At 40.5% G+C, this 11,258-nt stretch overlaps 1 non-coding gene across 1 annotated transcript; it reads right to left on the bottom strand.

Annotated features, from left to right (window-relative positions):
* Positions 1 to 9,112: 9,112 nt before the first annotated feature.
* LOC136742588 (U5 spliceosomal RNA) lies at positions 9,113 to 9,227 on the bottom strand. Its single transcript, XR_010814960.1, has one exon. It is a non-coding gene; the product is annotated as a U5 spliceosomal RNA (small nuclear RNA).
* Positions 9,228 to 11,258: the final 2,031 nt, after the last annotated feature.

Genomic DNA, 11,258 nt, shown 5'->3' with positions numbered 1-11,258 from the left:
TGTATAGGAAACAGATTAGAGGAGTCACTTCTAACTGGAGTGAGGTTGTTAGTGGAGTTCCACAGGGATCAGTACTAGGGCCTTTGCTTTTTCTAATCTATATTAATGATCTGGACTCTGGGATACTTAGCAACCTTGTCAAATTTGCAGATGATACTAAAATAGGTGGCTTAGCAGATACAATCTTGGCAGCACATGCTATTCAGAGGAACTTAGATAAATTCAGTTGTGGGCTGACACCTGGCAAATGAAATTCAATGTGGACAAGTGCAAGGTAATACATGCAGGAAACAAAAATGTCCACTATAATTACACTATGGGAGGTACAGATCTAGATGAAGTAATGCATGAGAAAGACCTAGGAATCTATGTGGATTCACTTTCTCCATCCAAACAATGTGGGGAAGCAATACAAAAGGCATACAGAATGCTAGGGTATATCGTCAAAAGTGTAGAATTTAAAACAAGGGAAGTAATGTTAAGACTGTACAATGCGCTAGACCTCATCTGGAATACTGTGTACAGTTCTGGGCACCACACTTCAAGAAGGATATTGCTGCTTTAGAGGCAGTTCAGAGGAGAGCAACCAGACTTATTCCAGGTCTGAAGGGAAAGTCCTACTCGGAGAGACTGAGGGAACTGAACCTTTTCACCCTGGAACAGAGGAGATTACGTGGGGACTTGATCCAAGTCTTCAAAATCATGAAAGGTTCCTCAAACCAGAGGAGCTTTTCCAGATCAGCAGGGACACACGCACCAGGGGACACAAATGGAAATTGGGCTTCAAGGCATTCAAGATGGAAAGTGGTAGAAGCTGAAAGTTTGGGAACATTTAAAAATAGACTGGATAGGATCCATGGATCACTTAGATATTAATGGACACCAAACGAGCATGATGGGTCGAATGGCCTCCTCTCGTTTGTAAACTTTCTTATGTTCTTATGTTCTTATGAATGTTCCCTAAGCATGTTTCAAATGTTCCCTAATTTATGTTACAAATGTGCCTTAGCACCTCTCTCTCTCTCTCTCTCTCTCTCTCTCTCTCTCTCTGTAGATGCATCATAGGGAACATATGTAACAGTCTCTCTTTTTGTTTACCAAAAATGAGAGTGAACGTATTTCAAGTGGGTGTTGCCTTGGTTGGAAACGTTTTAAGATTATTTACGAAGTGTAAAGTGGATTTGTCTCAGTTCTCCGTAGTTTTCAATGTATGTGCCATTCAGTAGCGTTAATGTTACAGATGTGCCCTATGCAGTGGTAGGGTCAATAAAATGTCAGTAAAACTTTATTTTAGCAATTATGGAGGGGAAGAACTGCAAATAGAGGGTCCCCACTAATTATCTAACTTACCAACAACGTTTCAAATTAAGTCTTGCGAAGCTGCCAAATAATGCTGTATAATCGTATGTGTCTTCATACACCGGCTGCTATAGTCTGATAGCTTTGATTATATATATATATTTTCTCGTGAACCACAAATGCTATTTGCTTGATTTTTACAGAGTATGTTATAAATACCATTCTTATGAAGCCTGACAAATTGTATGATTATGAATATTTTCAAATCATTTGTTTGTTTTTCCTAACATGTTACAAATGTTCCCTATGTGAAAGATGCATTATATCTTAATAACGTCTAAACAATTAAAGATATACAGATTATTATTTTCGGTAAAGTTATAACACATTGCTATTAACTATGTGTGTCAGTAAAAGTTTAAAAAATCCTAACAATTTTTTATTGATCCTGCAAAATAAGTGTTTAGGGAACATTTGTAACATAGTTAGGGTTAGCCACTGGGTAAGGGTTACATCTTCAGCAGTAAGTTTATTCATGTTAATTATTCTCATCAATGTTAAAGAACAATAAGTTCTATTATGTGTGTCGATAAAATGCTGATATTCCATAACGTTTGCTTGTGTATTCTGCAAAACACATATTTAGGGAACATTTGTAACATTAGGGTTACGATTTGCCATAGACGCGGAATGAGTTTGATTGTGATGTTAAATGGGGTTTAAAGACGCAGTCGCCTCAGTGCTGATTACTATTGCTGTGTTTCTCCACTTCTACTCCATGCTTGGGAACGCCCACATCCAGTGACGTCAAAACCGGTGGAAAAGCGGGCCGGTTCAAAAAAGATCAGCTGGATCCCAGGCCGAGCAGCAGCTCCGGCTCCAGCACCGGCACCATGTCGCTGGAAAAGCGCTAAGTGAGCTCACAGTGTGGCTGCAATTTGAAATATTTGATTGATATCATTTATGGCCAGATTTAGTCCTGAGATGTCAGGCTGATACTGTGAGCTGAGGAAAGAGTTGATGATGTTGGTTATTTCTGTAGAACTGATTGCTTTGTTCAATTCCTCTGTGCTGGTTGGAGCCCATCTGTATGTTTAATTAAGGTTGTACAGCTTACCGGGCTGTGTCTGTGTGTTGCTGGCCTGACTTCTGCTTTTCAGAATCGATTTGCAATGGTCATTTTGACCAATTAAGCCCAAGAATTGAGTCAATTAAGTTGTCAAGGACTACCCAGTGAAGACGTGAACTCACGACTAGGTCACACTGTGAGCTCACCAGAGCAGACATTACACTGAGCTCACTGTGAGCTCACTTAGCGCTTTTCCAGCGACATGGTGCCGGTGCTGGAGCCGGAGCTGCTGCTAATTAAAGCTGCTGCTTTGTTCCCTAAACACCTATTTTGCAGGATCAATAAAAAATTATTAGGATTTTTTAAACTTTTACTGACACACATAGTTAATAGCAATGTGTTATAACTTTACCGAAAATAATAATCTGTATATCTTTAATTGTTTAGACGTTATTAAGATATAATGCATCTTTCACATAGGGAACATTTGTAACATGTTAGGAAAAACAAACAAATGATTTGAAAATATTCATAATTACAGCATACAATTTGTCAGGCTTCATAACAATGGTATTTATAACATACTCTGTAAAAATCAAGCAAATAGCATTTGTGGTTCACGAGAAAATATGTATATATAATCAAAGCTATCAGACTATAGCAGCCGGTGTATGAAGACACATACGATTATACAGCATTATTTGGCAGCTTCGCAAGACCTAATTTGAAACGTTGTTGGTAAGTTAGATAATTAGTGGGGACCCTCTATTTGCAGTTCTTCCCCTCCATAATTGCTAAAATAAAGTTTTACTGACATTTTATTGACCCTACCACTGCATAGGGCACATCTGTAACATGAACGCTACTGAATGGCACATACATTGAAAACTACGGAGAACTGAGACAAATCCACTTTACACTTCATAAATAATCTTAAAACGTTTCCAACCAAGGCAACACCCACTTGAAATACGTTCATTCTCATTTTTGGTAAACAAAAAGAGAGATTGTTACATATGTTCCCTATGATGCATCTACAGAGAGAGAGAGACAGACAGACACTAACTCTCTCTCTCTCTCTCTCTCTCTCTCTCTCTCAGCTGGGAGTGTGTGGGAGGGGTCTGCAGTGAGCGGGAGTGCTGCTGAGAGCTCTGTCCTTTGGCTGCGTTTTTTTGTTGCTTTACTTTTTTCAGTTTGTTTATTTTGTCTTCTGTTTTCAGTGCTTTTCTTATTGTGGGGGAACAGGGGAGGGGAGGGGGGAGTACCGGTAGTTCTTCCCGGGTCGGGGGGTCGGACCCCCTGAATGCGTCTTTTGAAAAACTGACCCGACGCCATGGAGTCAAGATCGCTCCGGTGCAGTTCTGCCCCCTAGAGCAGTGTGTGTTAGCGGTTGGGGAGGTAGCAGGGTGTGAAAATATCAAGTCTGCTGCCATTGTTATCTTCTTAAAAACCACTGATCTGCTCAATCAGCTAGTGGCTAATGGCACAGTGTTAGACGACACTTTCACCCCGGTGTTGCCGCTCGCTGCTCCTGCCCGGAAGGTAACGCTGTCTAACGTCCCTCCGTTCATCCGCACCGGCTCGGGCAGCTGATGTCCGGCATTAAGAGGGTCCCGCTGGGCTGCAAAGCCCCGCAACTGAAACACGTCGTGTCCTTCCGAAGGCAGCTGTATATGATCCTCAATAACATCAATGAGGATCTTAATGTCATTTTTAAATTTAAGATCGACAATACCGACTACGTCGTGTTCGCTACTTCGGAGTCCATGAAGTGTTTCAGGTGTGGGAGCGAGGGGCATGTCGTGAGGAACTGTCCCGAGCAGGACAGGGAGCGGGAGGAGGAGCGGGGCGACGCGGGGAGGAATAGAGACACCGGCCCGCAGCCACAGATGCAGCGGGCAGACAGAGATCGAGCCCCGGCGGAGGAGACAGTCGCCGGTCGGACCGATGGTACCACTGATGCCGTGACGGGGGAAGAGCTGCCCGGAGGCGATGACGCACAGCTGGGGGACGGGGTCGAGGCAGCGGGGGATAGTGACGACCGAGACGCCGGGGGGAGATGGTGTTGAGGCGGTGCACGGGGCGCTGGTTAGTGACGAGGAACAACCTCAGCAGCCAGCAGACGGGCGGACAGACACACAGGGTGTAGCCGAGGAGGAGGCAGGGCCAGGCTCGGCGGTACAAGCCGAGGCGCCGGGTGGAAAAAACGCACTAAGAAGGTGCTGGGAGGGAGCACGGACGGTGTTGGTAAATAGTGGCAGTAAAAGAAGTGGTGGCACAGTAGTGAAGCTGGGGTAGCGAGCGGCTTGGTGGGGAAAGGTCCGGCTACACGCTGGAGCATCGCGGCTCGGAGTGACAGTGAGGGCGGCTTCACGGATTCCTCTCTCGCCTCCTCGTCCTCGGTGAGTCAGAGCTGCAGTGAAGGATATCAGGAGGTTTTTAGAGAAAACGAAGGGAAAGAGGTCTGTTGTAGTGGAGCAGTTTTTCCCAGATCGTGCACGCCTGCTGGCCTCTATTAAGTTTTTACAGAAACCCTGACCTATCAATTTGTACAACACTCACTGAAAACCATGGTTGGGGTCAATTCCTGTTTTTCAATTCCAATTCCTCCTACAAATCAATTCAAAATTGCAATTACTTTTTGCATTCACAGAATATTCTTTATTGGAATTGAATTGAAAAGGGAATTAAAAATTGAATTGGAATTGACCCCAACCCTGTTGAAAACAAAACAAAAAATACAGATCTGGTTCTTCAAATCTTCACTCTGGTTTCATTCTGTGTCGTAGTTCATTTATCTTGCTGTTAATTGCACCACCAATTACACTCTTTGGGGTACTGGGCAATTTTTTCAAGGTAGCCCCTAAAAAACATGTATCACATAGATTTAATGACTTGCACATAGATATATAAAAATCTTTTAATAAACATACCACATATCTTTGAGAAGGGTTCATTAGTTACATATTGCCACAGTAAATCAACATTTTTGTGTGTGGGTGTATTTAAACGTTTTGGTGTATGCTCTTAAACTTGTCTTACACTAGTTCATAGTAAAATCTGTACTTGGCGAAGCAGCTATGCAAAGGCAGTCTTTTCTCCATTAATACCTTGCTTAAGCATTACATTGATGTGGCACAACTGGACTGAAATGTGAAGTATTTGCTCAAAAGTCAAATTTAAATGAGACATGAAAGTTTATATTGTCAAGGATCCCATGGCACTATTCATTATTATTATGTATTAATATGTCTGAAGCATTAATCCAAGGTGATTTACAAGGTGTTGTTGAAAGAGTGACGTGGCTGAATTCTAAGTCAGGCTTCCCTCAATCAGGTCTAACAAATTTGTTATGACTCCACCTTTACTGCTGTGTAGTAATCTGCTGGTACAAAATGGCTGCACCCCAGAGGGTGGTGGGTGAAGTGAGTCTGTAGAGCACTTTGGGATCTTTCCAGCTGCTACATGTAAGGTATTATTATTTATTAATAAATTAACTCTAGTCTCTGAAACTAAAACAAAGGCCAAAGGAACATTTCAAATGCTAACCCTTTGTGTTCTATACAGTTAAAAAGGAGAGTTAGAAATTTTGTACAACAGCATTTACATACCATATATGGCTTCCACCTTTAAGCGATCCAGAGGTGTCTTTTTCTCCGAAGTTGGATCTCTCTTGCTGCCACCACCACGAAGATTGCTCTTTAATAATGTTGGAAAGTCAAAGACAGCAACCGTCAGGGTTCTTGCATATGACGTATTCGTGCTGCACCTCTCTGCAAGGATCCAGGACAGTTTGTCAATGTAAACTCCAGTGCCTGGGAACTTTTCCACCTAAAAGACAATGGTAAATAAAAAACAAGTTTATCCCCAAACTATTCTTATATTATGTTAAGTGGAATACATTATCAGTAAGGCTGTGATTTTGTTACAGAAATGTGTTATTAAAGACCACAGTATGTCTCAATTCTAAGTTTATTAATTTACAGACATAATAAAGTCAGTGAATCTGTGACACCCATAATTCAATTACATTCTTATTATCAACTATAACTATGAATATAACTGATAATGTAGCATCATTAGATTGTTTACAACCAATATTTGTTTTCAATATATATATTTTTACCTTGTCTTTGTAATATTGTAGACCAAGAGTGTTATACCTGTTTTGGTGATTCTTTGTCAGATTCAGAACAATTTGCTGTGGGGCTGTCAGAACCACTTGATGGTGACACACTTTTGTCTTCATTGCTGATAAATGTGGCTTTTGTTACAATTTTTTTCAGATTGTCCAAAAGGTCTGGAATCTCTGGAGAAAAAAACCTTAGTATTAAATGATAATCATTTCTAGTAATATATTTAATACAAAGTGAAAACAAAACCATCAATGCCTGCAATTATACTTGAGAGACTTGCTCTATGTTATTGGCAAACTGACCTTTTTGTGGGTCATTAACATTAGCTACGAAAAAAATAAAAAAGATAAAATACAAGAATTACCAGGTCTAATGTAATGCATATAGTCATTAATGTAGGATTATGAAGTTATGTTGAAAAACTTTATTTAATAATCAGTATTATTAAACTATTAGACAGTGCACATTAAGAGTCTGTATTGTGGTTCTAGATTACTTCAGTATGATCAACTATAATACATTACTCTGGAATCTAAATTACTGAAGAATAACATTTATCAAGGTAAGGAATTATTTGCTATAAATAAAAAAACTTACCATCAACCATACGGTTTCGAAGACATTGGTTTTCATTTTTAAGTCTTGTGTTTTCCTTTTCGAGCTGCTTAACTTTTTGCTGTAGCTCAACTTCACTGGACTCTTTAAATGTCTGTAGAATATGACGGGATCTAATTCTTGAAGCTCCATCGGTTTTCTTTCTTATTTTGTGCTGTATTCAGAGAGGAAAAGAGTTTAAAATGAAAATATATATATATATATGAATATGATTAAAAAAAAACAATCCTGCAATACATTTATTTAATATTTGCAGTAATTATCTCACCGGTAACTGTGGTTCATCAAGGTCACTATCATCTGAAATTTGAAGTTTTTTGTTTGGTTTAGGTAATCTCTTCATTTTAGGACAGGGCATTTTTGTTAGGTCATTAAGTTTTCTTCTTAGTTCGCCTTCTTTTCCTAAAATAAAAATAAAATAAATAAAACCCTGCATTATGTCCACAGATATTTGGGGATTATATTTATTTGTCATAAAAATACTGTGCTTTGACCATACAAATTAAGATGAACAGCCAACACTGAATCAAAACTGAAGTTAAATTATATCTGGTTTAATTTATTTTGTGATTTGGGGGATTTTATTGTAAAGCACAACACACAATAAATCGTTCTTACAAATGCCAGTCAAATATGATGAGTTTTAGCGCCCTCACCACCACCTACCATGTTATAAGAGTATGTTAGAAGTACAACACATTAATAACTTAAACATTCATTTCAAATATACTGTGATTGTATATATCAAATAGCATGTAAAGACTTTAATGTTTTTTTTTTAAATAAACATTGTTACCAGTCATAATGATCTGCGCTTCATGGACAGGCCATCCACCTTTTGGAGGTTTGTTCGTGTCTCTCCACTCTGCTCTGAAGTTTCGAGTCGTCTCTTCGTCATCATCAGCAATGCTGAATAAATCAAAATTGTGAAAGCAAGCAGTGGGAATCACGCTGTAAGAGTCTTTGTCGACCCCGCTTTCCCACTTCACCAACGCGTGCATCACCGCCATACTACCTTCACCTTCTTGTCCGTTTTTTCTGCACCTTTTTCCCCCGACAAGTCACGGCACAAAAAACAGTCCCGCTCTGCATTCTGGTACTTGGCGTTCTTAATAACACCAACAGGGTGTAATCGCATAGACCACTCGAGTATAAAGTACTACATATCCCATCAGTTACAGTTTTTTTTCATCTTTTGAAACTGCAATTTAGCACTTTCAACTGTTTCTTAGTGATTCCTAGAATTACTAACCGGTATTGTAGTCAATGTGTTTATAACCTTTTTTGTTTAACGATTTGTGTGTTATCCTATGGGATCCCATGGTCTTTGATTTGGTCACGGAAGTGATTTGTCTTTGATTTGTTGATCTAGAGTTGAATTTTAATTAGTTTTTCCCTTTTGTATAATTAGTGTAGTGCTACATTTAGTCTTTGTTTTTAAATAAATTTGACAATTTATATCTTTGGAATTGGTGTCTGCGTCCAATTATTACAGAAATTGAGTTCTACAAGACTCCAGGATTCGTGATAAGGTGATCCTATGAATTCACTTCTTTAATTGAAATGTATAAGTGTACCTTACGCTACATATATGTATGTATGTATGTATGTATGTCCAATTGCTTTGACAATACAAATGAATTGAATTGAGAGGGAGAGAGAGAGAGAGAGAGACAGACAGACAGACTGACAAACAGAAAAACAGACAGACACAGACACACACACACACAGAGCCAGCCAGCCAGCCAGCTCAGCGATGACATCACGAGCCTCTCTCAGCTGACTGCTATGACATCACAGAGCACGTACATTCCGTTGCTTGCCGTCTGTCAACCACTCAGTCACTGCCAGCCAGACTGGCTGGCTGGCTGGATGGGGGGGCTGCTTGCTGCTGCTGCGTACCTTAGCAAGCTTATTTGCTTGACCGGCCTTCCTACTCCTCTGCCCACATGCCCACCTATGCCCGATCTGCTGTTCACCTGGATCACAGCTCCGCCCCAACAAGGCAGAGCCCCCCAAGAATGGTACAAACTCACCCACGATCCCCTCCACGGAAAGCTTTAGCAAAAGGCAAAAGCGTTATACGTAATGAAGAGGAACCCGAGTCCAAGACGCATCCGACCAGCCATACATATTTGTGTGTATTAAAGATCACATTTTCTTACATTTAGTTTTTCTGTACTTTATTACATCTTATTGTGATTTATAAAAGTATTGTTTCTTTTCCATATGTATGTATGTATGTGTGTGTGTGTGTGTGTGTGTGTGTGTGTCTGTCTCTGTGTGAAAGTTAGTGTGTGTGGGTGTGACAGTGTGTGTGAGTGTCTGTCTGTCTGTCTGTCATGTAACTCGCACATCTGTGAGGGCACCATTTTTGCAGAAGAGATGTACACATTTTGGAGCAACATATGCTGCCATCCAGACATCATCTTTTCCAGTGACGTCCCTGCATTTTCAAACAGATCACATTTTATTACACTTTGTTTATCTGTACTTTATTACATCTTATTGTGATTTATACTTGTAATGTTTCTTTTCCATATATATGTATGTACAGTGGGGGAAAAAAGTAATTGATCCCCTGCTGATTTTGTACGTTTGCCCACTGACAAAGAAATGATCAGTCTATAATTTTAATGGTAGGTGTATTTTAGCAGTGAGAGACAGAATAACAACAAGAAAATCCAGAAAAATGCATTTCAAAAAAGTTATAAATTGATTTGCATGTTAATGAGGGAAATAAGTATTTGACCCATTTTCAATGCCCTGGCTTAGGGAAGGAGGTTCTCACCCATGATTTGATGGTACATGGCCCCATCCATCGTCCCTTTGATGCGGTGCAGTTGTCCTGTCCCCTTAGCAGAAAAACAGCCCCAAAGCATAATGTTTCCACCTCCATGTTTGATGGTGGGAATGGTGTTCTTGAGGTCATTCCTCCTCCTCCAAACACGGCGAGTTGAGTTGATGGCAAAGAGCTTGATTTTGGTCTCATCTGAGACCACTTTCACCCAGTTCTCCTCTGAATCATTCAGATGTTCATTGGCAAACTTCAGACGGGTCTGTACATGTGCTTTCTTGAGCAGGGGGACCTTGCGGGCGCTGCAGGATTTCAGTCCTTCACGGCATAGTGTGTTACCAATTGTTTTCTTGGTGACTATGGTCCCAGCTACCTTGAGATCATTAACAAGATCCTCCCATGTAGTTCTGGGCTGATTCCTCACCGTTCTCATGATCATTGAAACTCCACGAGGTGAGATCTTGCATGGAGCCCCAGACTGAGGGAGACTGACAGTTATTTTGTGTTTCTTCCATTTGCGAATAATCGCACCAACTGTTGTCACCTTCTCACCAAGCTGCTTGGTGATGGTCTTGTAGCCCATTCCAGCCTTGTGTAGGTCTACAATCTTGTCCCTGACATCCTTGGACAGCTCTTTGGCCATGGTGGAGAGTTTGGAATCTGATTGATTGATTGCTTCTGTGGACAAGTGTCTTTTATACAGGTAACGAGCTGAGATTAGGAGCACTCCCTTTAAGAGAGTGCTCCTAATCTCAGCTCGTTACCTGTATGAAAGACACCTGGGAGCCAGAAATCTTGCTGATTGATAGGGGATCAAATACTTATTTCCCTCATTAACATGCAAATCAATTTATAACTTTTTTGAAATGCGTTTTTCTGGATTTTCTTGTTGTTATTCTGTCTCTCACTGCTAAAATACACCTACCATTGAAATTATAGACTGATCATTTCTTTGTCAGTGGGCAAACGTACAAAATCAGCAGGGGATCAAATACTTTTTTCCCTCACTGTATGTATGTATGTATGTATGTATGTAAGTTTGTGTGTGTGTGTCTGTCTGTGAAAGTGATTGTGTGTGAAAGTGTGTGTGTCTGTCTGTCTGTCTGTGAAAGTGTGTGTGTGTGTGTGTGTGTGTGCGTGTGTCTGTCTGTGAAAGTGTGTGTTTGTGTGTGTATGGGTGTGACAGTGTGTATGAGTGTCTGTCATGTAACTCGCACATCTGTGAGGGCACCATTTTTGCAGAAAGAGATGTACACATTTTGGAGCAACATATGCTGCCATCGAGACATCATCTTTTCCAGGGACGTCCCTGCATTTTTCAGCAGGATAACGCCAAACCACA

The sequence above is a fragment of the Amia ocellicauda genome, unplaced genomic scaffold, assembly GCF_036373705.1.
Source record: "Amia ocellicauda isolate fAmiCal2 unplaced genomic scaffold, fAmiCal2.hap1 HAP1_SCAFFOLD_74, whole genome shotgun sequence".
Taxonomy (NCBI): domain Eukaryota; kingdom Metazoa; phylum Chordata; class Actinopteri; order Amiiformes; family Amiidae; genus Amia; species Amia ocellicauda.
Note: the sequence above shows the minus strand (reverse complement) of the source record. Positions and strands in the feature narration are given on the sequence as shown.